The 27856-nt window shown below is 47.7% G+C and overlaps 1 protein-coding gene across 5 annotated transcripts in view; it reads right to left on the minus strand.

Moving 5' to 3' along the window:
* LOC308182319 (uncharacterized protein) overlaps positions 1–27856 on the minus strand; it is a 238935-nt gene that overhangs the window by 208153 nt on the left and 2926 nt on the right. Inside the window, exons 2-3 of one of the 5 annotated variants that reach the window (XR_013941753.1) lie at positions 17824–18568; positions 4004–5887 (exon numbers count right to left, since the gene is read on the minus strand). The gene's annotated coding sequence lies outside the window, so the exon portion shown is untranslated. Of the gene's footprint in view, positions 5888–6001; positions 6020–6432; positions 7568–7725; positions 13756–17823; positions 18569–27856 lie in introns of those variants that run through there. The other 4 variants (XR_013941754.1, XR_013941755.1, XR_013941756.1 and 1 more) reach the window with 4 other exon arrangements.

The raw sequence follows: 27856 nt of genomic DNA on the forward strand, positions 1-27856 counted from the left end.
ACGCCCATGCTGAAGGGCCTGATCCTGCAAACCTGTGCTACTTGACCACTGCTGGAGTCCCGACTTCAGCAGAAGGGAGCTCAGTACCAAGGGATTCTAAAATAGCTTCAAGTCACATCTGCAGCTTTCTGAACACTTTATTAACAACACATGGATACAATTTCTTGCATAATTCAAATCTGCCTGAAGGTACTCACACCATTTGTCGACAGCGCCAACAAACCCACTGAACGCTGCCAGGAAGGTTGCTCTAATCCTATATTTGTACAGCCGTTGCCCAAAGGGGCCTGCAGGAAAATGCACGAAGGATGGGCATAGCACCATTTATCTCCAGGCACCTACAAGGTCAACGTCTATACCCCAGTGAGCTGCATTTTCTGTTCCATTAGGCAGCAGACAGACCCAGCTCTGTGGAAGGCATCAGCCACTCGCCCAGGTGATGTACGCTATGGGATGTCCGTATTCCAGTAGGAGGCTGGAAAGCAGGGGACACAGACAGCTCATCTGAGGAATCCCTGTAGCCATCACCTGTGGACACACCATGCAGTGGGGCATCCTCCTGAGGTCTTGGATACCGAGGACAACTGAGGCTCTACCCCCGGATCCTCACTACTACGAACACTCTTGGTTAAGCTCGCAGTGCGGATGTAACAAATTAAATCCAGCATTCAAATTACCTGTTAGGTATGAAGCGATCTGAGTGCATAATGATAAAGTCAACACAGAGCAAGGTTTCAGAGATGCAGTCTTCAGTGAGGGATTTAACCTGGTGATTTTGAATGTAACTCGCTGTATTTGCAAGGGTTGAAATAATTTCACAGCATCTTGAATGGCAGGTTATGGGTCATCATCCATCAAAATCATGGGCAAGCAATGAACAAGGTTGAGGATGGGTGATTTAATAACAAACAAACAGATAAAGTACCTAGTTCTTATGGAGCATGGATATTATTTCATTTTCTATTTACTGTCACGATCTCCATGATAAATAGTCCTTCATAACTTTGATTTTCACAAGCTAGAGTTATTAAACTTAATTGCTTTTCCCCCCATGTTTTATTAGGGCAGGGATGAATTTTCATGATTCACCCAACATTTGTAATTTGCTATAATCTCATTGTTTTCTTTGTCTCAGAAGCTATAATATTAACCTAGGTCAATAATTCTGTCAAGCAGGAGCGATGATACTTGAAATAGAGAATTTAAAGCATGGAAACTCTATCTTATCTCAAAGATACAAAAATGAAAATCTTGAATAATCACTGGATAAATATGTTGAGAGCAGCTGGGGTCTCTACAGCCAGGGAATATTTACCCGTTATATACTTACAGTATGCTTACATGGTGCAAAGTCACCTTCCATTAGCTGTTGGCTTGGATATGACTTGATATTATGAGCATTTTTTCCTCCCCATTCTGGTTCCCATGTAACAATGTGCTGCATTGTCTTAAGAAGTATCCTGAAATATCATCAGCTCTTAGAAGAATTTCAGGGCACATGTGCAACCCAGAGAAAACTCGGGTAATTGTGTCCTGAGACTCGGTACGTGGATTCAGACATCACAAGTCCTAGAAGCTTTGTCACATTACATCTTTTGTTCGGAACTGCCATGTTTTATACAGCCATGTCCCTCTAGAGACTGGGTGTCCTGGACAGAGAATATCATCATGTGCACCCGTGCACCCCAGAAAATCCAACCAGAAAGCCTCAAGTTAAAAGCAAAGGAACATGAGGCACTTGTATTGCAGTGTCATGCATCACCAAACTCAAACGTTCCACCTAGAGCGGAAAGAAGACACTTTCCAGATCTCATGTTGATCCTCATTTTCTTTTAAAGAATGCATTTCCAAAAAAGCCTTCAGAGTAATCCTACATATTACTATTGCCAAAGTTAGATCTCAGTCTCCTGAGATTCATTACACTTAAATCAGCTGCCAGAAGGACCTGAGTCTCAGAGCGGATGAAAGAGGGATATCAGCAAGCCCACAGCTCCCTCCCTGTGCTGTGAAGAGCTGTAATGTATTCTAAGGAAACTGTATCCCCGGGTCTTGAATTACACAGATCTGTATAATGAATAAACCGTTCATTTCCTATTGTGTTAACGGGACTGTAATCTCTAGAAATCCAAAATTACCTGGAAAATAATATAATACTCAACAGTAGCGTAACAGCAAACTATCCCCCAAAGCACAGAGTTCAGCTCATAACATAGTTTCAAGTGCCCTCTTCTGTGGGGAAAAAGTTCTTCCAGTCCTCCAGTAATTGTTTAAAATGAGCCTTTTAAAGCTCTGAAATGCCAAACCATGAGATAAGAATATGCACCGTCTTAAGCACCGTGGGTCACATTATCAAGCTCTTCTCTGCAATCACGAGAAATAGATATTGAAAAAAATCACCCCTGAACAAATGCACATATATTCCTTGTCCTCGCTCCTTTTCTTCTCCTTCCTCGCAGTTCATTCTGCCTTTACAAGCCTGGAGAGCAGCACAGTGCCATCTCTCTCACATGGCCAAGGAGCTCGGCTTGGTCAGGTCCCCAGGGACAATGTCCCACCCATCTGATCCACGACAGACTACGGTTGTACTCGCGTTCACCGTGTTTGCTGCTCTTTCATTTGCTCTCCACCTGTCCCCACCATTGCAACGTTTCCCATACAGTCAGCCTCATGCCTCGATTCACATCCTGTTCTTTTTTTAATCTCTTTGGGCATCAGGGGGAAAAAAATCAATCCACTTTATACATGCCGCTTTTGCAGAACTTTCATCTCCTCTGCCTCCAGCCTCTGATGTCTGTTCCTTTTACTGCATCTGCCTCCAGTCTGTACGGTTAATACAGGAGTTTGATATATATTTTTACACTGATACCAGACAAGGGTTTGGCTTTTCTTTAAATTAAGTTTAATTTCATCAATCACCAAGCACTGAGCAAGAAAAAGCGCTGCCAGAGCTTACCCATCGTACTAGGTCGGCTCAGACGCTGCAGTTTTTACACCTACGAGTAAAGGAGCAATCCGACAAGCAGCACATCCGTCCGCCTTCTCCTTCCCAACCCGAATGCCCATCTACAGCCGCGCTGCTTGGGGGCCACCCAAGGAAACACCCTTCAGCTCTCACCATTAACATTTTCAACAGCCGTGGCCCCAAGGGCCTTCTCCAGAGGTGTGGGACAGCTCTGGACACGAACCATTTGATGAGTGGGGGCTCCAAGTGCTGAGCTGGGCTCTGCACCATTGGCCCCTGTCCCCAGGCTAGAACAACACGTCAGGAAGAGCCTTTTGGATTTGGATGACGTTTGTTGCAAGGGACACAAAAACCGGGGAGGCTCCATGAGAGAAACTGTGACGTGTGAATCCTCCTTGTCCAGCACAGCCTCGCTGCAGTCCCCTTGGGGTTTTCACTGCTCAGAGAAGGGAAGCGAGGCAGCAGACGCAGCTTCCTTCACCTGACAGACGTGCTTCAGCTGGAGCATTTCAACACCAGACCCCTTCTGGAGGCAGAGTCCCCTTAATGAAAATCTCTCTGTGAATGAGAAACCACGGTCCCTTTTGCAGCAGTTTCCTGAGTTCCTGTTCCTCGACACCCTGAGGATAACAGCCAGACAGGTGCCCTCCCCACAGACCTGCAGGGCAGTCTGCTTAGTCCCTGCCGCGCCAGATAGACCATTCTGGATCCCGTAACCTTGTCTGAGCAGATGAGACCCCAGCTGAGTGTCCTGCCCCATCTCTCCACCAAGTCATCGTGTGCTCTGTCAGAACCTTGCCAACTACGGTAACAGGGAGCACTCTGGAGCTCTTTTGCTCCTCTGGGAGAACATGGATGCTTGCAAAGTCTTCTTATGGAGACACCCTACCTTGAGAGACAACGTGATTTAAAAGGTAGGAAGTGTGAAAATCGCTTCCATTTCTGTAGTGTCAGAGAACCACGGAATGGCTCAGGTTGGAAGGGACCTTACAGCCCATCCGGTCGCAGCCCCCTGCCGTGGGCAGGAGCACCTCCCAGCAGACCAAGTGCCCAAAGCTCCGTCCTGCCTGGCCTTGGGCACTTCCACAACTATGTCAAGCTGATATGTCTCCTGTCATGAAACCAGCAGCTAACAGTAGACATTTCTGGAAGTCATGTGATCTGAAAATTTGTTTTCACACAGAAATAAACAGTGACGAGGTTTCCAGATCTTCAGATAGCAGAGAAAAGAAGCCGAAAGGCTGACTTAGAAACAGCCTTGTAACCACAGAGGTAAATGAAGAAATCTAAATATTTGTTTAAGAATCCCATGACTTTTAGTCTCTTCTTTATTTTTTGAGCAAGGCCTGGCTGATGAATTTTCATTGCTTGAAACTGAAATCACTGCTGTGTGCCATCCTCATGGCTCAAGAAAGCTCCATAGTAAACATCAAAAAATTCTACTTTTCCTGTAAAACAACCTCATGTTCCCAAAGTGGTAAAAAAAAATAGCTTATATATAAATAAGCTGGTCAGCTGTACTTAAAATATTCAAAGTAATTCTCTTCTTAGCACTTCTCTAAGTTACAAAGCGAGGATCGCTGGCTGCTCTTTCCTGACATCCTTGAATTTCAAATAGACTCCGTAAGGCTGCCTGCTTTCTCTTCTGCATTCTCTTAAAAATGCCTTTACAAATTATTTAAGGCAAGTTGTCTTCATGGTTTTCAGTTCACTACAGATGAGAAACAAAGCTGGAGAGCACCCCACTGATAGTATTATAAATGCCGTGCAGGTTCTTTTTTTCAATCCCAAACTTTACTTCACTGCTGGCATCAATGGAGGCAACTCCTGATTTTGCATCAGCTTAAGTGAAACCAACATCAGAGCCACAAATATTTGATTTTTTAAATAACCAAAAAGACTAAAACACTAGAGAAAAATTAATTAATTAGTGACATTTCCGATAAAATAGCTGGGCTATCAAGTTTTCTTCCCATAGCTGTTTGAAGAAAGGAAACTCTTTTAACCACCAGGGTGTAAGAAAAATGTTGCCAACACAGCTCTGAATATAAAAACTGAGACATGTAGCCTATAAAAACAAACAACCAAAACCCGTAAAGATAATTCAGACAAGCCAGGTGACAATCAAGAAGATGGAGGCGAACTTTATTTGCCAAGGAGGGCTGTGTTTGAATGACATGGGCACACAGATTTATGCTAAACTACACAAAGGTTTGCTCCAAAACATGAAACTTGGGACAAACATAGGCAAATGAGCCTATCTAGATCTGTTGGCTAATTCAAGTTTATTATCAATTAGTCGCACGTCGATGGTGATTATAGTGTGATTAGACTGTCCTTGGAAAACCTGCTCTGCAAATTCCCAACTCCTCTATGTAATTTCTAGCACCCAGGCCAGGATGCCACCAGCTTCCTCTGCAGTCTTGGACATTACAATCGCCAACAAGTCTGGCAAATAAATCAGCATTTGCAGCGTCTCAAATCTATGTTGTCCCTGTCCCCAACACTCACTGGTAAAGAGCTCCGTGTGCATGATCAAAGGTTTCTCCAGCACAGTCCCGTGTTTGGGTTTTTGCTGCCAAGAGCTGCAGAACCGACTCAACGACCCAGCACCGGCTGCTCGGTCAGCAAGGGTCTGGCTCCATCGGGAGCTTGCACTCTGGGACTGCCCACACTTGGGTGCCCTCATCCAAGGAGCGATGTGCAGGCACCGGAGCCAAAATCTGAGCCCAGGCCCTGCTCCTTTGCCTCGGCAGCACAGCGGGACCAGAGTCCTCCTGCCTGCTCCTCGCTCTGGGGTAGCACCAGGCAGCCAGGAGGCGCGGGGCAGTGCGTGCGTCCCGGCCCTCCCTGGCGCTCCTCCCGCGCTGTTCTCAGGAGGAAATGCAAAGCTGGGGTCAGCAGGAGGTCTCCACCGCTGTTTCACTAAGTTGCAGCAAGAAAGAAAAAAGTGGCAGAGCGTAAACAAGTTCATGTGACTTTTTACGAGCAAAAGTGTTCGCTGTTTTTAGTTCAAAGAAGCGTTTTGTTCTGTTTACAAATGTCCTTGCATTTTACCTACAACAAATGAAAACAATACCGAAACCTCTAAGAAACAGGAAAAAAAAATCTCTTCAACTCGAAACAACTCTTTTCTCATTTATTAAAAGTGTTGAAGAATTCAAGAAATTATTCACCCAGCTCCAGTCCCTGGGCCTTCGGGGACCCCGCAGCTGTCCCGGGCTCTCTGCTCCAGCATGGCAGGGCTGGCACTCCCCGGGCTTCAAAGCAAAGCTCAAAATCAGCTAGATGGTGGCTTACATGAAAGGAGAATCGTACAGAGATTAAAGCCCGGCTTTCATAAAGAGTGTTGGAATTGCAAGAGAAGACAGTATTTTTTTCCGATAGCATCAGTTGAAAAAAAGAAACCAATCCACCGTTTTCTTGTTCATGAAACAGGAGAATTGACTGTTTGTTTTAAGGACACTTCATTATTTGTTTTCTAGGTTGGTTTTTTTTTTTTTTTGGCTTGAAGTTAGAAAAAAAAAGTAAATCTCAACCTTTCAGTAAATGTTGAGCAGCCTGAACAAAAATAAAATCAGATATTTTCTTTCCGCTAATAAACGCCTCCTTAAATGTTAAATGTTTTGACAGAGACTCCTCAGCCAGCTCTACCCTCAGCCCTCCCGTAATCGCTTGAGTTACCTGGGAATCAAAATCAATTCCTATTAGAGAGAAAAAAAAAAGAGAGAGACTGAAGAAACTGCACGCAACTCCCAGCTGTGTGACATCTCCGCCACTCTGCGTGGTGACACAGCCCCCCTGGAAGGTACCGGACACTCCTCGTGCACGCCTGCTGACGGCATGGGAGCAGCTTGGCAGTGACCTCCTGCTGCGGGAGGGTCCCTCGGGGACCCCACATTCGCTCCCTGCCTCTGTCCCTGCTCAGGTGACAGCCACAGGACGGACAGAGCCTCGCCACGGCCTCGCCACGGCCTCCAGCACGCAGCGGGCGATGCTTGGGGCGGAGGTTCGGCAGGCTGCGCGTTGGGGCCGTAAAGTCACCCACCCTTTTAGCAGCCTAACCGCAGGGCTGGACTCCAGTGGTCACACATCACAGGGGCTAGATCTGCACAGAGGGAAGACAAAACAACCTTTTTATGAGTTTTAAATTTACTGGCCGTTAATTTCATGGGACAACGGGATGGAGTAAAACACCGGGAGGCTTCAGTTTTTGTCACGCCCTTCACAGCCACAAACCTAACAAGTCCTATGTACCTCTCTTATCTCCTTCGCTTACTCCTCTCATGGTCCATCCCTCTCTGAGGGATCAGACCTGCCCCACTCACGGGGTAAAGAGGAGCTTGTGCAGATGGACAACTATGGTAAGATTTAGTTATTTGGGATCTTTTCAAATAAACTTATTTTGAATATATTCTTTAAAACTCTGAAACATCAAAATATCCCCAAACGTTGGCGAAGAAACCGAGGCAGCAAGACGGGTTTCTGCAGCAATGACACATTTTCCAAGCTCCGCTCACAGAAGATACCATGATGCCACGTCCCATGTCTGAGGGCTCGCCCTGAGGGCTCCTCCAAGTACACCCCTTCTCCTCCTGATTTCTGCTAGCCAGAAGAAAAAAAAGAGTGCTAGTAAATCTTTGCTATATACATAGCAAAGGACCTCCTGTCCAACTGACCTTCCAGCCTAAGGAAGGATGTGGCTGGACGACTCTCCTCTTTGCTTCTCCGGGTCTCAAGAGGCAGGAGGGTTTTTATAGGGCCGGGCTGGCTCCAGGCATGGGGTGTCAAGGCAGCAGCAAGCCCGGGCAGGGAAAGCAATCACGGCTTTGTTTCCCCTCTGCTTGAGCCCCCAAAAGCCACACGTGTGCCAGTGCTAACGGAAGGATTCTCCAGCAGGAGCTGCCCGTGGAGCTTCTCAGGAGGGTCCCCCCTGCATCTCACCCCCGCTCCCATCCTCAGGCACTGTCCTTGGCCTCTGCACCCCTCAGAAGACCTGGGGCCATGCTGGACATTGCCATCACTGCAACCCCAGCAGCGATGACAAGCGTGGCCCGTAGGAGTCAGCCTTTCCAGGCGCTTTGAGGAAACAGCCACGCTTCTGCCTCTTTCAGGGCTGCACAGTCTCTTTACGGACGCCCACCCAGAAAACCGTGCCTGTAAAATAACTTCAGAGCACCGACTGCTTGAAGCTGGCGCAGCTGAAGGGAACTCGCTTCCAGAGATAACCGAGTATGGCTGCCTGCCCAGTTTCAACAAAAGATGGATTTTGTAAAGCCAACTAAAACTATGCCATCCATTAGCAGAACTACAAAGCAGAACATTTTAAAGTTAATTGGTTTTGCAATTAAAAGATACACAGAACATGTGATGCAATTAATTTTACATAAACTTGGTCAGGAATTAAACCTAAAAGCACTTGGTTACTTCCTTAACTGAAGCATATGTTTACTTCCAACACAACCAGCTTCTTTGCATACCAAAACGGGAGGCACTGAAACGCTCACAGCCAAATGGGGCCAGAACAGCTCTGCACTGCTGTATTTTTTCAAATGCTGCCTTGTTTTGGAGATGATTCGAGGTGAAGCACGAAGGCCAGTTTGGAAAGCTGGCAGGACCACAAGTGGGGACAGAGCCGTTTCCTGCCCCTTCCCGCTGGGAAATATCCATCAGCGGGGTATAAATGTTAATCCAGCAGCGTATGGTTCTCAGTCGATAAATGTGCGCAGTTGTTTAGTTCTGAACAGCTGAGCGGGTTTTTCAGAAGTTCAGCTGCTGAAAAGGCTCCAAGTTTGAGCTTTCAGCGTGCAGGCGGGTTCTTACTGAGAGAGCAGGCAGCGGGACTTCATGGCTAAGGCGTCCTTGCTTGTAGCACGTCAGGAAAGCTCGTGCATGCTGGAGAACCGCTTGGCTGTGGAAAACGCTTGTCTGCGAGCTGCCTCTTGCTAAACGCCATGCCTGGGCCTGGGTCTGGGGCAGTGGAACCAGGGCGCAGGAGCCACCCTGCTCTGCTGCAAGCACGCAGCAAGACTGCACCTCTGCTGCATCTGATACTGGGAACACACGGCCTTCGGTAGGCAGCGCCCGTTGGTGTCTGCACAGTGCCGCACGCAGTACAGATCTCTTTCTGACGGTGGTGTCTCATAAGGAAAAAACCCACCGAGGAGGGATGTGAAGGGTTTCACAGGGCTGCCAGCACCGCCGCTGAGGCAGGGGGTGAGGACAGCATCCAGCAGCCCAGGGTTAGAGCCAGTGCAGGACGAGTGCCTGCAAGAGGAAACGCAGACCCCAGGGACTCGCTGTGCAGCACTTTTCCTGCAGCCCGGGGAAGGGGGCAGCAAAGCCACCTCGCACCTGCGAGCAAGAGGCACGAGCAGCAGTTGCCGTCCTGTTGGAACGGCGCTGCGAGCGTGTCAAATTCAGCAGTTCAGCTTCGCAGAGGTCGTGTGAACTTTTCCTTTCGTGTTGATTAGAGCCCAGGAGTTACTGCGCAGGCTGGGAGCGGCAGCACGTGCCCAGACCGGTGGTAGCAGCTCGTTAATCAGACAGTTAAATTGAAAAACTTGATTCCGTACAACCCCAAAATTCATCTGTTAAAATTCCTGCAGCTGTTTATGTCCTCATCTTTCATTCACCACTGCAACATCAGAACTAGGCCCAATATTATGGCTATTACACGGACACAATTATTTATTTATTTATTTGCAACTTCATACCAGTGCCAGGATGACTGTCTTCCATACAGAGAGAATTTCGGGGCTTGCTTTCAGGTCTCTAAGGGAGTGACTGGAGGTAAAATATCAGCACATCAACACTGCTCATCCTGTACCTCTGTGTGAAGTACTGGTGAATGCAAGCATTGGAAAATTTGTCTCTTATTGAAAGGACATTAAACAGTAACAAAGCCAGGTACGTTATTTTTGACAAATACAAAATTACCTGAGAGCAGATGTTTCAGAGGAATCATGATTATTCACACCTGTGGATCAAACGTCAGGAAAAATTCGGAGAGGAAAATCTTGGGCGGCAGATGAATTTCTCATCAGTTTAAATGTTTCGTTTCAACCTTACCACGGGAAATCGTAAGCTTCTAGCAAGACTAACATCACTTAAAACATTCCCAAAGGGTTAAGTATCTTCACAGTTGAAAAAGCGCGATTCATTTTGCACTGAGACAAATATCGTGGGTTGCATTTGGCCTTCAAAAAAGGGGATTCTCTTTTTTGTCATTCCCCAACGCTGCTTTGCTTTGAACAGCATCATTTCTGGGCAGGTGTCAGGGAGGCTGCCCTGGGAGCGCGTCCCTGCATGGGGCAGGGACGGTGCTGAGCAGTGCCCATCGGAGCAGCTCGTAGAGGTATGAGGACAGCAGAAGCCTTCAGCTCGCCAGAAGCACAGTGCTACCATCAGCCTGCTGGAAAGCACTTAAAAGCCCTCAGAGAGAGTGTTCGTTTCACAACAGCGACCTATCATCCTCCAAATAGGCCGGTTTCACACCAGGCTCATTAAGGGGAAATCTGCATAAATTAACGGCGGCTCCCGGTGGCTCTTTGCTGTGTTTTCTCAGGCCGATTTGCTGGGCACTGAAGCCAGGAAGAAGGAGGATCTCAACCTTTACACTCTTTTCAAGATGCTTTTATCTGCTGAGGTTCCAACAGCAGCTGATAGACTTTCCTCCTTTGTATTTGTGCCAGCAGTCTATCAGCTGTCCTTCTTCAAGGCAACACAAACTCACTTCTCCCTGCCGATGGTGCTTCCATTTCAAGGGGATCTGATTCGGTACGGACGGAAAGTCAGAGGAAAGCGGCCACAAGAAGCGTCCGGGCTTGGACAGCACCAAGCGATGGAATTGCAGGAGCTCAACAAATTGCACCACGTTGAGCTGCTCCGCTGCTGCCGCTTGAAGGCAACTGGCCGTGTCTCCAAGCACTCTTCCGTGCCCCACGCCGCGATGCCGACCGGTTCCACCGTTAGCACACGAGCACTGAGCGACCACTCACCTCCACGTGTCACACGCGTGGCCATGCCCGGAATATGGGCAGCAGCACATTTATTGAATGCACATTTGCCAATCTGCAAGCCGGAGAATATTACAGCAGGTTCTCCTGGAGCATGTCTAACGTTATTTCTAGACAGCCACGTGTTTTTCTGCTCCTGCAAGGAGTGACATCGCTTTAAATAGCGAAGGCAGACACTTTTTGAGGCATTTGCTGGAAATGAGGCAGAGTGCTTACGGGCACTGGGGAGCGGAGCAGGCCAAGCCGGGCGCTGCAGGCTGGGGTTCGCAGTCCTTCGGGCATCACGGCACGGCTTCTGCCTCTACCAAGTCACAGCTGACTTTTGCCCCAAAGCCCACACGCAAAAATTCGCAGCCAAGGCACCTCCCGGCACCAGGTGATGATGGCCAGGAGGCAGCTGGAGGTCACTGTGGCCAACTTTGTCCACCCACAGGAGATGCCATCGCGGGCCAGCAGGCTGGAGCCAGCCTCACCCAGGCAGCGGTACATCTTCATGCCATGCCAGGAGAGGGGAGGCAGCAGAGTGAAACGAAGCCCAGCTGCTTCATTCCCAACTTCTTGAGACTCAGTTCCTCCAGACACAGCCCAGGGTCCAGCTCCTTTATCCAGCTGCTTCCTCGACAGGCAATTTTCCCGCCCCGAATATTTTCCTTAGCATATCCCCAGTGGACGGGTGTTTGCTGGGCCATGTCGCAGCCCTTCCCACCCACGTGGAGTAGGAGCAGTGAGGAGCAATTCAGAGCAGTGTTTTTCTTCAAATAACTGATTGCTACATAATTAGCTCTTTTGTTCCAGATACACAAACTCAGCTAGCTAATTATAGGCCACCTCGCCAATGGTTTCTCAGTTCTCTCTGGGCCTTGTTGCTGGGAGGCACATTAAGCAGCAAGCAGGAAAGGAAAGCTAGAAAACTGCTCCGAACTAAATTAAAAAAAAATCCTCTCGAGTTGTCTGTGAGAGCTTTCATTTTATGAGCAGCCACAACAACCAGTGCTTCCATTATGCCTCGCTGATTTGTCAGGCTGTAGGCATAAAGATCAGGAATGCTGCAATCCGAATGACTCTTTTCATGAGCTTTGCACACATAACAAAGACAGAGTTAAAAAAAGAAGAAAAAGAAAATCAAAGCAAGCACTGCTATCCAGCTGTGGTCTATGAAAGTACTTTCAGTTATTGAACTGTGCCGTATTTATCTCAGAGTTAGTGGGCAGGGTTTTTTTGTTGTTTTTTTCCCCCCTCCAATGAGGTGGAAGATTTTTTTTCCTCCCTTCCTTAGCTAACTCTCCATCCAGCAGGGCGTCCAGAAAAGCTTCACAAAGAGTAGATGATGCAGGAATGTGCCGCGACAAGGAAGGGAAGCATCGCAACAGGGAGAGCAGAAAAACCCGAGCATTTTCAACCACGCCAACAGCCCAGCCCCTTCCCCACCTTCCTCAGGGAGCAGCGAGGTGCTGGACACGCTGGCCAGGCTACAAGAGGCTGTGACATCCAACCAGGAGGGAATCGGTGGTGAAAACAGGAGTTTGTCATCCAGAGAGGGGGCTCCTCCCCAGCCAAGCAGAGCCGGTGGCACAAAGGGAGCGCAGCCCCTGCCTGGGAGCAGCGGGTGCTGGGCTGCCAGCTTCCGCGCCGAGCCACACCTCGTACGCCAGAGGTGGTCTTGGTTAGGCTTCAAGTAAACGTGCACGTGTCTGGAGAAGATGAATTTTATCTGACCATAACCCAGAGTGGTTGCTGGTAGAAGTCACTTGTTTGCTTTGGTTTTTAATAGAAAGTCACTCTTAGGATTATTTTCTGGAGTTCTATAATATAGGGTGAGATCCCAAAATTAAAGGCACTCACAGTGCCTTTTTTTTTTTCTTTAAAAATGAAGAAACTCTTTTTAGAGGAGGTTTTTCTTTCTTTTTTGGGGGGAAAACCAAAGGAAAAGTGGTTTTCTTTTTTCACAGAAAGAACACCACATTTTCCACTGAAAAGGGGCTTGGGTAGAAAGTTATTGCTTTGTACAAATGTCAGTGCCTCCAGATCCAGCAGGAAGGAGCACACCTCAGTGACAGCATCTCCTCGATTGCTTCAGAAAAGCCCTTGGTTCAGAAAAACCTGTTTTCTTCAGAAAACAATCTCCAAAAAAGCCACCCACAGCCAAGGGCACCAATTGAAAAAGGTTTCATTACAGCTTTGCTGAAAACTTCTTTACTCCAGGCCTCAGAACAAGAGGTCTTTAAGTGTAACTGCTTTAACTTGAGCGTACTCTTTAGACCAAGAACCAATTGCATACACGTTCGGCCACTGGAAAATGAGATTATTAAAGATTTATGCATTCAGAAAAGCACTGTACAAAGAAAAAATGAACTTTTGGGAGGGTGGCAAAACTACTTAGATGCATCTAATTTTAAACGAAGTTCTTAATGACGAATTCTTGCCTTTGGTGTTACATCTCCAAGCATTTTATTTTAGGGCTCCTTTTGCTCCTGTTATTTAAGAGACTTCCCTTGAAGGAATATAAAAGCAGCACTTCATCTAAATTCACAGGACAGAAAAAAAATTAATTCCTCAGTCATTGTCTCTTCGACTCAATCTAATTTTCCTTCAACAACAAGGCTGCCTGATAAGACTTCTTGCCTGCATTGTTTGTCTGCTCCTGATTTCTGATGAGCAAAGGCTTCTTTTGGTCTTCTGGGCTTCTGCTATGGGCTCCACCTGGGCCAGGCTGCGCGACGAGTGCTTGGGTCACCAAGTCAAGTGCCGCTGGACCGGCCTCCTTCCTGCCGACTTCTGCAATTTCAACACAAATGGCTTAGCGTTTGAAGTGCTCCCGTGTTGTTGCAGAGGTCTGAAAGCTTCAGCTCCTACCGTAATAGTTGTGTGACAATTTACTCTTTCATCTTCCAAAAAGAAAAAGCTTCCCAAAAAAGCATACATAGCACAGAGCGTGCAGAGACTAGCACAACTGTAGTGCTGCAGTACTTTCTATGTCTGGAAGTGTTGCAACAGGAATAAGAAGTCAGTGAAAAAAACAGGCCTAATTACAAAATCCAATATTTCACAACATAAAAATAACTAAAATGATCTGAGACAGAATAATTCACTCTTCGCTTATCTAGGCAGTGCTGTATATGATTAGAGCTAAATATATGCAGGGGGAGAGATTTCACAAGCGTTTGCTTGCTTCTGAAAGCAGGTGGGTTTTTTTTGGCTCCTTCCTGCTTTTTCACCACAAATACCCACCCAGTCCAAGTGGAAGAAAGCAAACACCTCAGAGCAAGCTGAATTCAAGGGAGTCAGAGCTTTACCAAAGCCACATCTTTTGATGACTTTCAAAAGAGATGCAGTGGCCATTACCTGGACTTAATTTAAGAGGCACGAGTACTTGCGATCTCAAATCACACGCTCAGCTCTGCGATTTGCAGTCAGCATGAGGCAGACCAGTTGTTCCTGAGAAGAGAGTCAGGGAGCGCAATGCCTGTCTGCATTTCACAAGCTGTTACCCATTGTCAGCAAACAGAAGACTGCTGAATTAAGCAAGGGCAAAAAAAAAAATAAATCAAAGTAATTCCTTCCATCGTGATTTGCTCTCTGCTCTGCACCCTACCTGCCACCAGTTGAGCCGAGGCTCCTTGTGGGGATGGCTGGGGCCTGAATGGAGCTTTTAGCCTTCACATTCAAATTCAATGCCCCAGTTCCCAAGATCAACAAAAATGCAGGCAAATTTACTGGGCTACTGCTTCAGGCACCACCCTTTATCATGGATTTCCTTCCTTTTATGGATTACTTTTCCTCAGAACACAGATGCTATCTGAATGTGGCTTTCTACAGTTTTGAAAATGTAAATTTATTCTGTATTTCCAAGTCGTATGCTCCTCTATCTGTATGTTACAGTTATCAGAATAAATACTAGTAGACAAGTCCTTGGAGAGATCCTGTAAGTACTTCAGCCAGTGGCTAATCCAGGCGAGGAATTTCAAAACCTGGATTATTCTTGTATTAATTGCAAGAGATAACCAAGGCCTCATAAGCACCGAGGGGTGGGGAGAGCCTGGGAGGTTGACAGGGGGCTTCCTCCTGGGAAAGCAAAGCACCAGCCGAAGAAAAGCCTTCCTCAGGAGGCGAGCGGAAGATGTGACCTCCAGCATCAGAGCTTGACGCAAAGGCAAAGATTTTACAGGGCATTTCGGTGGTAGTTAGGCGCCCGAGTCTGAAGTAGCAACCCTGCAGCTCCCTTGAATCCCACCACGTGTATTCCTCAAAGCTTTGCTCTTCCCTAACACGGTTCTCACCTTCACACCACGCAGCTTCCAGCAGGACCCCCCAGCCTCAGAGACCCCCCTCAGACGCCGGAGGCCCCCAGCAGTTCGGCCCTGCGCCACCACCCCGCCTGCATCAAGCAGCCTCTGCTTCCAGAGGACGAACCCATGCCCTAAACCAGGCGCTCCCTTCAGTGGAAGCGGCAGCGACGCCCTTCCTGCTGCTGGGAGAAGCCATGAGGGACAAACCTAAGCAGGACGCTCCGTACCCCAGCACTGCAGCCTCGTGTCCCTCCGGGCCGCGCGCAGCAGAGGCCCCTCAGGCCTCATGGCAGCGGGTGCTGCATCTGCTGGCCGCAGCGCCCCAAATCGGGCCTGTCGATGTTTCGGCACTGGCAAAGGACTCCACGCAAGTGAGCAGGGGCCTTCTGCGATCGCCTCTTCCCCAGGCTGCACCCCTACATGCCGACACACGTGTCGGTGCCTTTGCCACCACGCTGCAGCCTCCCCGGCCCATCTGGCATAGCTGGAAGAGCTGCGAGGCCGGCGGGCGCAGTCCTGTCAGAGGCATTTTCCTTCCCCTCCTTGTGTAACAGGGGGGGACAGGGAGCACTTTGAGCAAAATGAGCACTCTCTTTACATTTAATCAGCCCGGTATGTTAATTAAATATGACTTGATTGTAAAGGACATTAATTGAGATTTAAAAGAGATACATTTAGGCGTCCATGTAATTAACTCTAAATAACAGAGGCAATAAATGTGAAAGCTTATTAATACAATAACCTTGCAAGGATCATTCGGGTATTTCCTCCCCACACCCACACAGCTGCACAGCACTGCCTATCACACGTTACATACCAATTAACATCCTTTCAGAAGACGACGCGTGTTTTCAATTAGCTGGTCTCTCACTTGCCGGCTCTGAGTGCGGATCTGCCTCTGAGCAGAGCCTGTCCCCCTCCGCTACCCCTTACGGCCGAGCTCTCTGCATCCCCTGCCGCTCCCTACTTCCCCGTTAGCTCTGCTCTTTTGATCTGCGTAATTTGCGAAAGAGTTCAACCACCGAGCTTTTTCATAAAGGCAGCAGCGAACATCAGCAGCTTGGGACCAGGTAGAGAGGCCTTTGATTACCCGATCCAGACTTGGTGTTCAAACAACTAGTGTTTTTTCTTCTTTGCCTTTCTGTAGACAATAAATTATTCAGGGCATTCTGGCCTACATCAATTTTTTCTGTTTTGCCGAATGGTCCCCAAAAGGGCAGAACTGCAGAAGGGAAGTCTGCATGCAACAGGAAGCACACACACACAGCACTTAGAGGCTTCTTTTTGAAGCAGCAGCCTTTTTCCTTGTTTTTATCAATATCCTTTTCCAGCATGAAAGTCCCCCTTTGAAATAAAATTGTACATGTGGCCCTTTGGGGCTAATTATCAGATCCCCAGCTGGATGTTATCTTTCACAGAGGTTGAAAAGGGGGAAAAAAATGTTAAGTCAAGTCAGTGTATTAACACTTCTCAAAATACATACATCATTTATCTACCACAGAGATGAGGTTTTGAAGCCTTGTTAATGAATACTAGCCCTCCCAGCTTACTATTAAGGAGCACTGCTTCCATTGGAATTGGAAGAAATTGATGATTGGAAAGTGGGTTTCCCATCCCACAGCAGTTTTAAAGATTTCCAAGACTCTTACTCTGAAGAGGAAAAAAGCAAAGAAAATCTATACATTTTTATGACTTGATTCTCCAAAATCACAATGTTTACATTGGCTCACAGAACTTCTGAGCATTCCCTAGGTATATCATCTTAATATTTGTTAATGTAAATGATTATTTCTAAAAGCAAATTGTATTCAGATAAGAAATATTACAGTAACCACATTTTCAGTACTGCACACAAAGGAAACACTCTGATTTCCCCGGGGTCTTGGTGGGAGCTGGGACAGCACCACGGGGACGAGGAGCTGGGCAGGAGGTGAGGGAGGGACGGCTCACAGGGTGCATGCACAGCACACTCTTCCACAGCTCCAGTGCTCAGAAGCATGTGCCTATCCCAAGCGATGCCTGCAAATGCCATTATTCCATGGTGTTTTACAGATGGAGCACGAGCAGACTGAGGCCATAATCACGCATGCTCTGAGCCAGCACGAGCCAACGCCGCTGCCAAACCCCAGGATGCATTCCCACCCCTGCAACACTTCAGTTTAGCAAAGTTAGTGCCAGGGCTGCGAGACTTTTTCCCTCTCCCTCCATTTCTTTCCTTGCAGTACAGCTGCGTTGAAGCCTATCACTATGAGCCAACTCTGCAGAGATTTATTCATTTAAACTGAGACTGAATGAAAAGCAACCAAACAGCCAGAAAGCAAGCAAAAATTGCAGACCCACTGAGACAGACACGGCGCTCCCCGCACCAATCAAAGCCTTTACTGCCTTAAATTGAGTTCGATTAGAAAAATAATCAAGATGTTACAATGAAAAAACAGTATGTCCATATTTCCAGAAACTTTTCCCTTACTTTAAAAAGAGGCAAGACAGTAGAATTTAGTCCAATATCACCAATACTTATGTTCCCTCTAAAAATCTATGTTTGATGTCAACTTACTGTTTGCTGAGTTTTGCGGGAAGAAGATCGTCCTGCTGCGTCCCTGGGCTGACAAACATCCCACTGTTCCTGCAGACGGTGGCCTTTTCCTGCATCCTGCCTACACAGCGTAGGTCTCAGCCTATCGTTAACCGTAGCGTTAAGAGATCTGCCCGTGCGAGCACATCCTTACAGTTCTTTTTTACATTGGTTTTGTTGTGTTGCACTTTGCCTTGAGCTCCTGACTCCACCGCTTGCACTCTAAACAAGGCACATCTTCCACCCAGGAGCAATTAGCCAGGCAGGTGCAGGCCGCAGGAAGCCGAGAGCAGCAGCTCAGTGTCTGCCAGCAGCCTCTTAGCCTGGGAAGTCCTGGCCATCATTCACCTGGCTCTGGCACGCTCCAGTCATCCAAGTGTCCTTCTGGGCCAGGGACAGATCACGGCAGACCAAGCACCTCTCTCCACGTCCTCGGGGAAGCCCACAGCTCATCAGCCGGCCTTAGGTGGAGGAGTTCAAAGTCAACAACAAGTGCGGCGAGGTGGCTAACAGCTCCTCTTTCAGCTCGCAGTCGCGTGCTCTTCTCTTCCCTCCCCTTCCATTTGGCACCAAGGCTCCTTGGCATAAGAGGTACATTTTTGCACTTCGGGGGGAGCATTGGCCCGACAGCCACTCCATCTGGCCTGGCTCATTAGGGAAGGCGCACCTGTCTTGCTCCCCCGAATCGCAGGATGTCTTTGGCTGGTCTGGGAACTCATCAATCCACCTGGAACACAGAACACCAGTATCAGCTTGGCGCATTGGATCAAAAATGAGAAAGCCTGAGGAGTGCTTTGGATGGTATTACAAATCAAATTTATAGCCATTTCTTATTACCATCCAATCTAATATTTTAGGCCTGTTTCCCCTTTTTGATATGAGACAAGCTAGGACTGTTCTGACTTCAATGACAAAAAGCTTTAGAAAGACCAATCCCTATTTAGAAAAAAGCTACAATGGTGTTTGGAAGCTCAACAGGTTAAAATAACTCCACTTCCACAGCAGGTGATGACAAGATCCTTACTATTGATTTTTAAGGACAGCAAGTATTCCATCACCACCTCCCAAAACCTTTTAGGTCTGTTAAGCCCAGGCACAGCACTTTAACAAAAGCACAGTCCCAACCTGGTTGCTCAGGCTTTTAGTCCAGGGGCAGGAATGCCAAAAATGCAGCTTTTCTCAGACAACTTGGTATTTCCATTAGGAGCAGCAGTATCAGCTGTTTTTCCTAAACTGGGTGAAAATATCTATTCTACAGAGCAATTACCTACTTGCCCAACTTTGATTTTAATTGAAGACTGAGAATTTTAAACCAGGAAAGACACCCTTCAGCAAAGGGAACTGCATTAGTACAAGACAGTTCTTGCTTTTCAACACTGCTGCAGTTTCATGCCACGTTCCCCCTCTGGCCCCACCAGATAAGATTTTTTGAGTCTCATTTCTAGCACAGAATAAAAGAGTCCAGTGATTAGCACTTACACCAGAGCAACTCAAGTTCGCTGGGATTTTAACTCAATCCAAGGCAAAGTGACCTGTTATAAGCTATTTTGGGAAGTGCTCCTACTCCAAATCACACGGCTCTGCATCTGGGGAGCCTTCCTGATGAAAATGGTACAATACTTGAAGAACTCACTTCAAAACATTTGGTGCTACAGTTTGGCAGATGTGTTGGAAAATGCCTGACTGCTCAAGTACAGTGTGGTCCACAGAAGCCACGCGCTTCCCTCCCCTCCCATTAAGATGGTACAAAGAGAAAGAAATCCTCAATCCTCTCACACAGCCTTTTCTGAGCCAGCTGGAGAGAAGGGAAATCAGTCAAACCTCTGTCAAGAAATTGGTGCCTGATTTCCAAATTTACTTCCTTCTCTCCTCAACTGCATCCAAATTTGCATATCAGGGGAGATCATTTTTCCTGCTCCCAGCCTTGGAGGAGCAGGCAGGTGTGGGCTAATCAAACACCATTGAGCTTTAAAGCTAAGGACGCTACTGCTGCGGGCCGTGCAGCATGATGCTCTGCCTCCTCTTTCCAGCCATCCGCTGCCTTCCCCATCTTGTCATCTGCACATATCGATCTGTATCTGAACCCTGCCACTGCGTCAGGGCTCACCTGCCCAACCCCGCAGCTGGGCAGGAGCAGTCGTTTTCAGATGGTCCATAGCTCTGAGACCCTAAGAGATTCAGACCCTTGCAGCAACCCTATTACCCCTCTGGTTTTCAGGTCCAAGCCTAGAAACCTTCAGGATTCATGGGGAAGGGCTTATTACAATTGGTTTTAAAATCACTGCATATAGCATGATATTGTCTATAGAGACATAGAGCTGACACCGATAGCCAGCACTGCATGAAAATTACATGAAGACAAGGGAGGGGTCACATCATGTACAACAACACTATAGTTATTCCCAGTTTCCTTCTTCTACCCCCCAAATTGCCCAACTGTTGATACAAATCAGGAAATCAGCATGCTTCATCATGGGTTAAAAAGAACAGCCCTGCAGCTTTCGAAGTTAGATATGCTCTTTCCCAAGTTAAAAAAGGCCAAATAGAAATAGAGAGCAAGAAAAGGGCCCCAAGTCAATGCAGAGGAATCGCTGTGAATTCAGATACATCAATACAGAGCCTCAGCAGAGGAGCCCGGCTCTTGTTTGTGCTGCTCATCGCTTGGTCCCCAAAGGCACTCCGATGTATATTCTCTGCTTCCAGAGCCCAGAGAAGCCAAGAAAGAGGGAGGGGAGGAATCTGCCCGTGGCCCCTCAGCAGAGAGCAAAGGCAGCGAGGGAACCCGGGGCCCCTACATTGATGCGTCCTTTAGGTCAGCCAGGACACCAAGAAGTTACTGGAATTGGCCACAGGACGCTTACTGGCTGGTGGTGGATGAGGAGCAATCGACTTGCTTTCCCACCGTCCCCAAACAGAGGCTGTGCAGAGCTCTGCCAGCCCCCAGACAGGTATCGACGGCTCGGGAAGGAGATGTAGCAGGAAGGGACGGACGTGTCAGGAGTCGCAGCGCCATCCCTAACTCACGGCACTGCGCTCACCGAACCCCAGCACGTGGCAACCGAGCCGGCCAGGCTGGGTTTTGTGAGTGCTATGCAGGCTTCCAAGAAGAAATAAATGGAGCACCAGCTTCAAGTGGTGAACTGACAATGACTAAGAATGGTTTAATGTGGAGGATCTTACCGGAGACACGGAAAACATTCTTCAAAGGCTCCCAGAGAGCCAAATCCCTTTGGAAAATGATGCCACTAAGGCTGGAGGAAGAGGGCACTAAACCACATCCTATTACATCCCGTGCCCTGTCTCTGCAGCATAGACCTATGGAGTCTCCTTTGGAGATATTCGAAACCTGCCTGGATGCAACCTGTGCAACGCGCTGTAGGTGACCCTGCTTGGCACAGGGACTGGACTAGATGATCTCCAGAAGTCTCCGACCTCAACCATTCTGTGATTGCGTGACCTAGCACACTGAATTTGAGATGAAAGCCCCGGGTTTTTGTTACCACAATAAGCCTCCTGCCGACCTTATCCTAAAGCTCCCACATTTGCAGGGGGTAAGGAGACTGCATGTCTGGGTGCCCTGTTTGAATCCAGAGAACTGGCTGATGCTGTGTGGCACCGCATGAACCAACTTCACCTGTCAGTCGTTCCGCTGCTGCTCAGGGACACACACAATACAAGCAGGAAGGCAACAAAGACCAGAGCTTACCTCCAAAACCTGACAGCAACACTCGTCTTGCTGGACACAGCTCAGAGCTGTGTGTCGTGAGTGTTCGTGCTCTGAAAGCACAAACCTGAGGATTGCTGGGTCTCCTTTGCTAGCTGATTGCCAGAACGATGATGTCCTAAGCCTGCATATGCAATGCCAAGCCCCTCGCCAACAAGGGCCAGAAGGACAACTGCTAACACCAACGTGATTCCTCCCACCCCTTGGCAGCCCCAAGGGGGCTTTGGACCACGCTCCAAGTGCCACTGCCCTCAGGATGCCCAGACCCCGATTCCAGGGATCCCAGCAGACTCAGCCTGCCGCTTACAGTACCTCGAGCATTCAGTGCTGCTATATTTACTCACACATGGCCAGGTGCTTGCAGAATAGATGCTATCATCGCTGTTTAAGCTCCTAGATAACTACTCCAGTAGGACAATCGGTGTACAAGCAATTCTGATGAGGCCGTTAGATACGCTGCCATCAGTGCTAATCAACACGACTGGAGTTGTTGAATGTACTTGCAAAGTGCTCCCGTCAGCTCCACGAAATAACGCAATACCCATGTTGCCTTATAATTTCCCTTGCAAATTTATCATATCCGGTGAAGGTATGAATTCCCCATTATGTCCAAAAGCTGTCAAAAAAAAAGGGCCTATTTTCTGCTTAACCATAAGCTGTGATGATGGGTACTGCAACAGCTCATTTTCTATAACGAGCTCATCACTGTAAAATAGCATTAGAGATACGGCAAAACACAGAAATTGAGCTGCTCTGCGACGTTTCAGCCTTGTTAGTGCCACCTCACGCCAGCAGCCAGCTCCACGGCCACCGCTAGCCCAGCAGACCCGTTAGCAGCGACGGTGCCCGAAGAGATGGGACAGCACCTTGGGGGGAAGCCCATCCCAGTTTTGAAGAGGCACAGAAATATCCCAGGAAGCGCTTCTGCTGAGCGAGGTGTGCAGCCTCGTGACTACGCGAAGCACGGGCTGCTGGCAGAGCAGGACGCAAGGCAGGTGCAGCACCTGGAGCAGGCCACGCATTGCCAGAACTGCTCGGGTACGTGGTTTGTGGGCCCACCTGCACGCTCCTTTAAACGGCACAGCAAACTTAGGGCCTCTTTCTGTTCTCTTTGACTAAAAGGCTTAATTAAACAACTCGTGGCTCTTCAGCTGAGAACACAGACTTCTTTTTTCCCCAGAGGGTTTCTGATTCAGTTCAAGTGTGTCCTTGTAACTACCAGAGCTCTACTGGGTATCAGTGGTGATGTGGACAGACCCCTACATGTGCTGCCATCATCTCTGGGGTTTGGATACAAACCCAGCAATATCATCTCAGGATCGAGGGCTCTGGAGGGCACTGCGCAGCTGGCTGGGACACAAAGCAGCAGGACTTGGTTTGCACATGCTGAGGCCTGCCCTCTGTTGTAGGGGCTCAACACGCTCATGAGTCCGGGAGCAAGGACAACCTTGTCTGTAATGGGGCTTCTCAGCACTAACACAATGCTGGTCATCAGCAGCAACACACCAGAGACATGAAACCAAAATTCACCCTTTGCCAAGCTGAGGCACTACCTTCTGCGCTTACATCCCACTCTGCCACCCCATTAACACGCACAGCTCTTGCAGACCCAGGCCCTCTGCAGGCAGCAGACGGCCCGCAGCTCCAAGTCCAACCACAGATGGTTTTTCCTACATCTTACTCTTCGGCTTCAGACATGCAAGCATAAAAACCACACAGAGCCTGCCAAATGGCACGATTCAAATCCACTTCCCTTCCAACCTCCGTTAGGTCTCAACAGTCACCCCCCACAGCCTTCAGACCACTTACAGGCTACTTGATTACGTGTCGATGAGAGCCAAGAGCACACCCCAACCCCAACAGCCTGCAGCACAGCCAAGCCCTCACAGCCCACAAGAAGAAACTACATTTTGAGCCACAGAAGCCTGCAATCACCCTTCTCATCTGTATTGGCTGCAGGCATCTCCGAACACAGAGGTGCCCCCCAATTCCCTGGGGGATTCTCACCGCGAGAGGAAGGGCTCTTCATCTTCGGGAGACAAACCATTCCGGGCAGCACAGTTCAGATATGCAGATATTTTACTGGGGCTGTATTTTATAGTATGGCCATAAAGGCAATAAAACAAAAGGTTAATACTAGCAAGTTCATAAATTTAGTAGTCAAGGATTAGTACACTCTTGTTCGTCTTCTCTCACTTTACTGAAGTTTTGGATACAAAGGTTTAGATTTGCCCTTGCACCAAGTTTGAGGCAGCAGAAAGAGCCAGGCAAGGTGGTTGAACAGTTTCTCAATCTCAACAATAATTGTGGAGTTTTATAATAATTCCTGATTTCTCTGTCACAGACCAGTGCTTGTCCTCAGCAGGCTGCAGTGACACGTCCCCCTCTAAAGCTAGCCCAAGCTGTTGGAGAGGTTACAGCCTGCAGCCACCACCTCACCTACCAGAAAGGATTTATCCGGGTGCTTAAATGGCCGGGCAGAATCCCAGCTGGATTCCTCCTGCAGTGTCCGGAGCTCAGCAGGTTGACTCCACGCCGACAGAGGTGAGCCCTCTGCCTGTTCCACTGACTCTTATGGGCGCACACACCTTATCCCAAGGCTTCAAAATCCCTACTGGTCAGTCTTCCACAGGGATGTCCAAGAAGAATAGTTTCATGTTCAACAAATAAGGCTCTTGATTCCTGTAGTTACGACTTATCCCAAAGGGCACAGTAACCACGCTTACAGGAGGCACTTGGTGCGTATCACCTCCCAGTGAGAACAATCCAGTCCTCCCAATGGCTAGAAATTGCAGAACTTCGGTAAATCAAGAACCTATTTAACCATAGATCTCTCCTCCTTCCCTGGATACTGGGAGAAACCCAGGACGGTTTTCCACAGGATTTCACAACACAAGGCGTACACCAGCCCGCCTGCCTGCAATGGGAGGGCTGTCAGCGGGACAAAGCCCATGTGCTCCTGCAATGGTGCTGAATGGCCGTGCCTATGTGAAAAATGCCTGCAAAGCTTGAAGCGGATGCCTGCACTAAAGAAGTCATCAACTTATACATGGACACAAACATCCAAAGTGGCGAGCCCATAGCATGCTCCCTGCTGTGGTTTTGGCCCGAGCCAGCAGCTCATAGCTTGAGGGGCAATGCTGGGGCACAGAGCACCGAGGCCAATGTCCAGAGGCTGTTCCCGACAGCCAGACAGGACAAGACTCCTCCCGAGGAGGAAAGGCTCCTTATCTTCTGGGAGGAAAGACTTTTAGCAGTGTGGATGTGAGCTGTGTGACCCATCCTGACACACTTTGCCTACCGTTACCTACCTGCTCCCCTCAACAACGCCCCTTAGGAATTACAACAAATTATATTAAAAGGAGATACCTTTAAGAAGTTATTAAGATTATTTGAAGGAAAATTATCTATACTGTTTCTCAGGAGATTTACGGCCCTTTCTGCCTCTCAACATACCCCCATTGTTTTTCCAATAGTCACTGCAAATATTTTATCTTGAGCCAAGATTAGCACTCTGCCATTTACTATTCTTATTACAATCTCCATGAGAACAAGCCCTCCACATCTTTAATGCCACCTGTAGTCAGTGACTTATAGTTATGTTCCTGTGCTGTGCTACTTTGATCTCTTCAGTATTTGGTTGTTTTTATGGGGCTGCCTCTTCTGTTTTCTCTCCATTTACAGCCTCACTAATCTGTGAGAAAGGAGCAGAATAGGCAATCAATCAAATTGCAAAATACTGAAAAGGACAAAACAGTGTGGCGCAAGAACTCTGCTTCCAACTGAACTGACATAATTAGTTCCCAGGGGTATGAAAAGCATTTCTTCTCCCAAGTGAGGTGAGCTTCCTTCCAGAAGCCTTGTAATATACATGTCACAAGATGTCACGTAATGGTACTCCCTGGAGTTTGACAGCCTCACCGAGTCCAGGTCTCCCCTAACAGGGTTTATTAAGTTGAGAAAAAGAAATAGCAGAAGGAGCAGACAACGCTGCAGAGGGTTAACCAAACCATGTTTTAAACACGTTGATTTAACAAGTACTGGACAGGACTAGCACATTTTATACCAGAGGTCTCCTACCTGACTGACGTAACGACAGAGTTGTCTGCTGCAGTGTCAGCGTACAGGGCACATCCCCAGGCAGGGTCATCCATGGTAAACAGGCACGATGAAGGAGGTACTCAAGCTGCGTGGAAGCCACTGTTTTGGTACTAAACTACAGTTGCTTCCCTTTCTAAGCAATTCCTCTCTGACGGGATCTCAGTTCAGACACTAGTAAAGATGCTTTTCTAAGCAACCTGAGGCTATGCAAGCTGCATTCTCCATGGGAGGGCTTGCACACTGGCCGTTTGCATCATTTTGCTGCTGGCTATTACTTACTTATGCTTCTTGTGGTGCACACACAGACAGCCTCTAGTTGCCGGCTGCATTTGTGCAAGGACCTCCACAGAACCAGAAAGATGCAGACCAATTTGTTTTTATAAACTACTGGATGTGCAGGTACACGGGCTTTTTGTTCATCTGCAGACCCAGATCAGGTTTTGTGCAAAGAAATTAGCTACCTGGCACGAGGTTCCATCTTCAAAACTTCTTCCCCAGACCCCAAACCAAAAGCCAAGGAATGAATCTTGATAAAATGAAACCAGTTGAGACAAAAGAGAACGAGGTTGTGCAGGACATAAGGAGGATGGTCCGAGAATTATGTCCTTAAGTTAGCCTTGAAACAGAAAGTCTGTGCAGCACTGTTAGAAAGCTAAATGTTCCTGGGAACAATTGATTTAAAATGAATGAGGTGGCTGGAAGGATTGGTCAGTAATTTTAGAACTAAAATTGTGATTAAAAACACTTCACCACCGAAAGTTCGGAAGCAGATTGCCTGATCGTGATTAATATGATACTACAGGACTCAGCTGCACAGAAGAATGGCAGAGACCAAACTTGAGTTAAATTCTTATCAAGTGAAATGTATCCAGTGTAATCTGATAGGTCTTAAAAGGTTAATGTAAGCTAAATCAATGCTGTCTCCATCCAGATAAGGTGTGGGAAATTGTCCTTGAGTGCGAACGTTCACAAGTCTGCAGATGAGGGTAATAAAGGGCTTTCATCTTGTGCTAATCTTTGCCAAGTCCATTGCGATGCATGAAAAGTTGATGATAAGGATACTGATTTATCAGCCAGCACGCATAACACTGGTGTAGGTAGGGTTTTAAAACATTTCATCTTCTTGGTTTATGCTGGTTATCTTCATAAAAAAAGCTAACACCTTTTTGACTGTCAAAGATGCTGAACACAAGAGGCAGGTATCACAGCACCTTGCCTTGAGAGCTTCTCACAGCAAAACCCTGGGGATGGGGAGAAACCTGGAGACCTGGCTCAACTGGTAAGATGGCATTTAAGAAAACCGTTCTCCTGGGATAAGGAGCTAAGTGGAAGCAGAGCCTCAGCGTGCACTTAAACTTCAAGCTCATGGTTAAATCCCAGGGATCAAGGAGATTTCCAAGCTCTATTCAAATCCATCAAAGCTAAAGGGGTGCTTAGCTTCCATTCACGACTGAAAATACCTCTCTAAGTTGACGGCAAAACTTAAAATGTAGGCTTAAATGCTCTTTTGGGGAGTTAAGTCAGGGACGGAAACCAGGAAAGCGAGGAAGCCCTGACTCCGCTTCGTGCCCTGAGAGATGCAGCTCTCATTTTGGCCGCACACTTCTGCCGCCTGTTTGCGGTTCTTCTCTTGACGCCTCCTGGTTTAGCCCAAGCAGATGCACAAATAAAAATCTGCTCTAAACTCAGCTTGGGCACGTGCTGACAGACACGTGCTGTGACACTTGCTTCCAGAACAATATTGATCCTGAAGTTCTGTATAAAATCCTACAACAGCAGATCTCGGAATCACAAAGACAAAAAAAAAAAGGAAAAGCTCTTGAGCTGTACCAGCCCTCAGGCAACAGAGGATTTTCTCCTGTAATGCACTTTCTTACACTTCACCCAGCTTAGGTTTAAAGACTCGAGTTCACTTCAAAACACCAGATCCAGCAGCTCAGCAGAGACCGTGATGTCATTATGATTTGGTGGTAAGCGTACGCACAAAATGTGCAGATTTTAATTCAATTGGAGTTATCTCTGTCCATTACAGAGCTCAGCTTCCTCCTGTGTTTTCAGCTAAAACACAAAATCGCTCTTGCCAGCTATTTGCCTGCCTTTTCTGCTACCCAAGCAGATGGTGCTAGGAGGGATGCACTCAGCATTAACTCCGCGTATTATTGTTACAGTTGATTAATACCTGAATACTCT

This window comes from Anser brachyrhynchus, assembly GCF_964034855.1.
Source record: "Anser brachyrhynchus genome assembly, chromosome: 24".
Lineage (NCBI taxonomy): Eukaryota > Metazoa > Chordata > Aves > Anseriformes > Anatidae > Anser > Anser brachyrhynchus.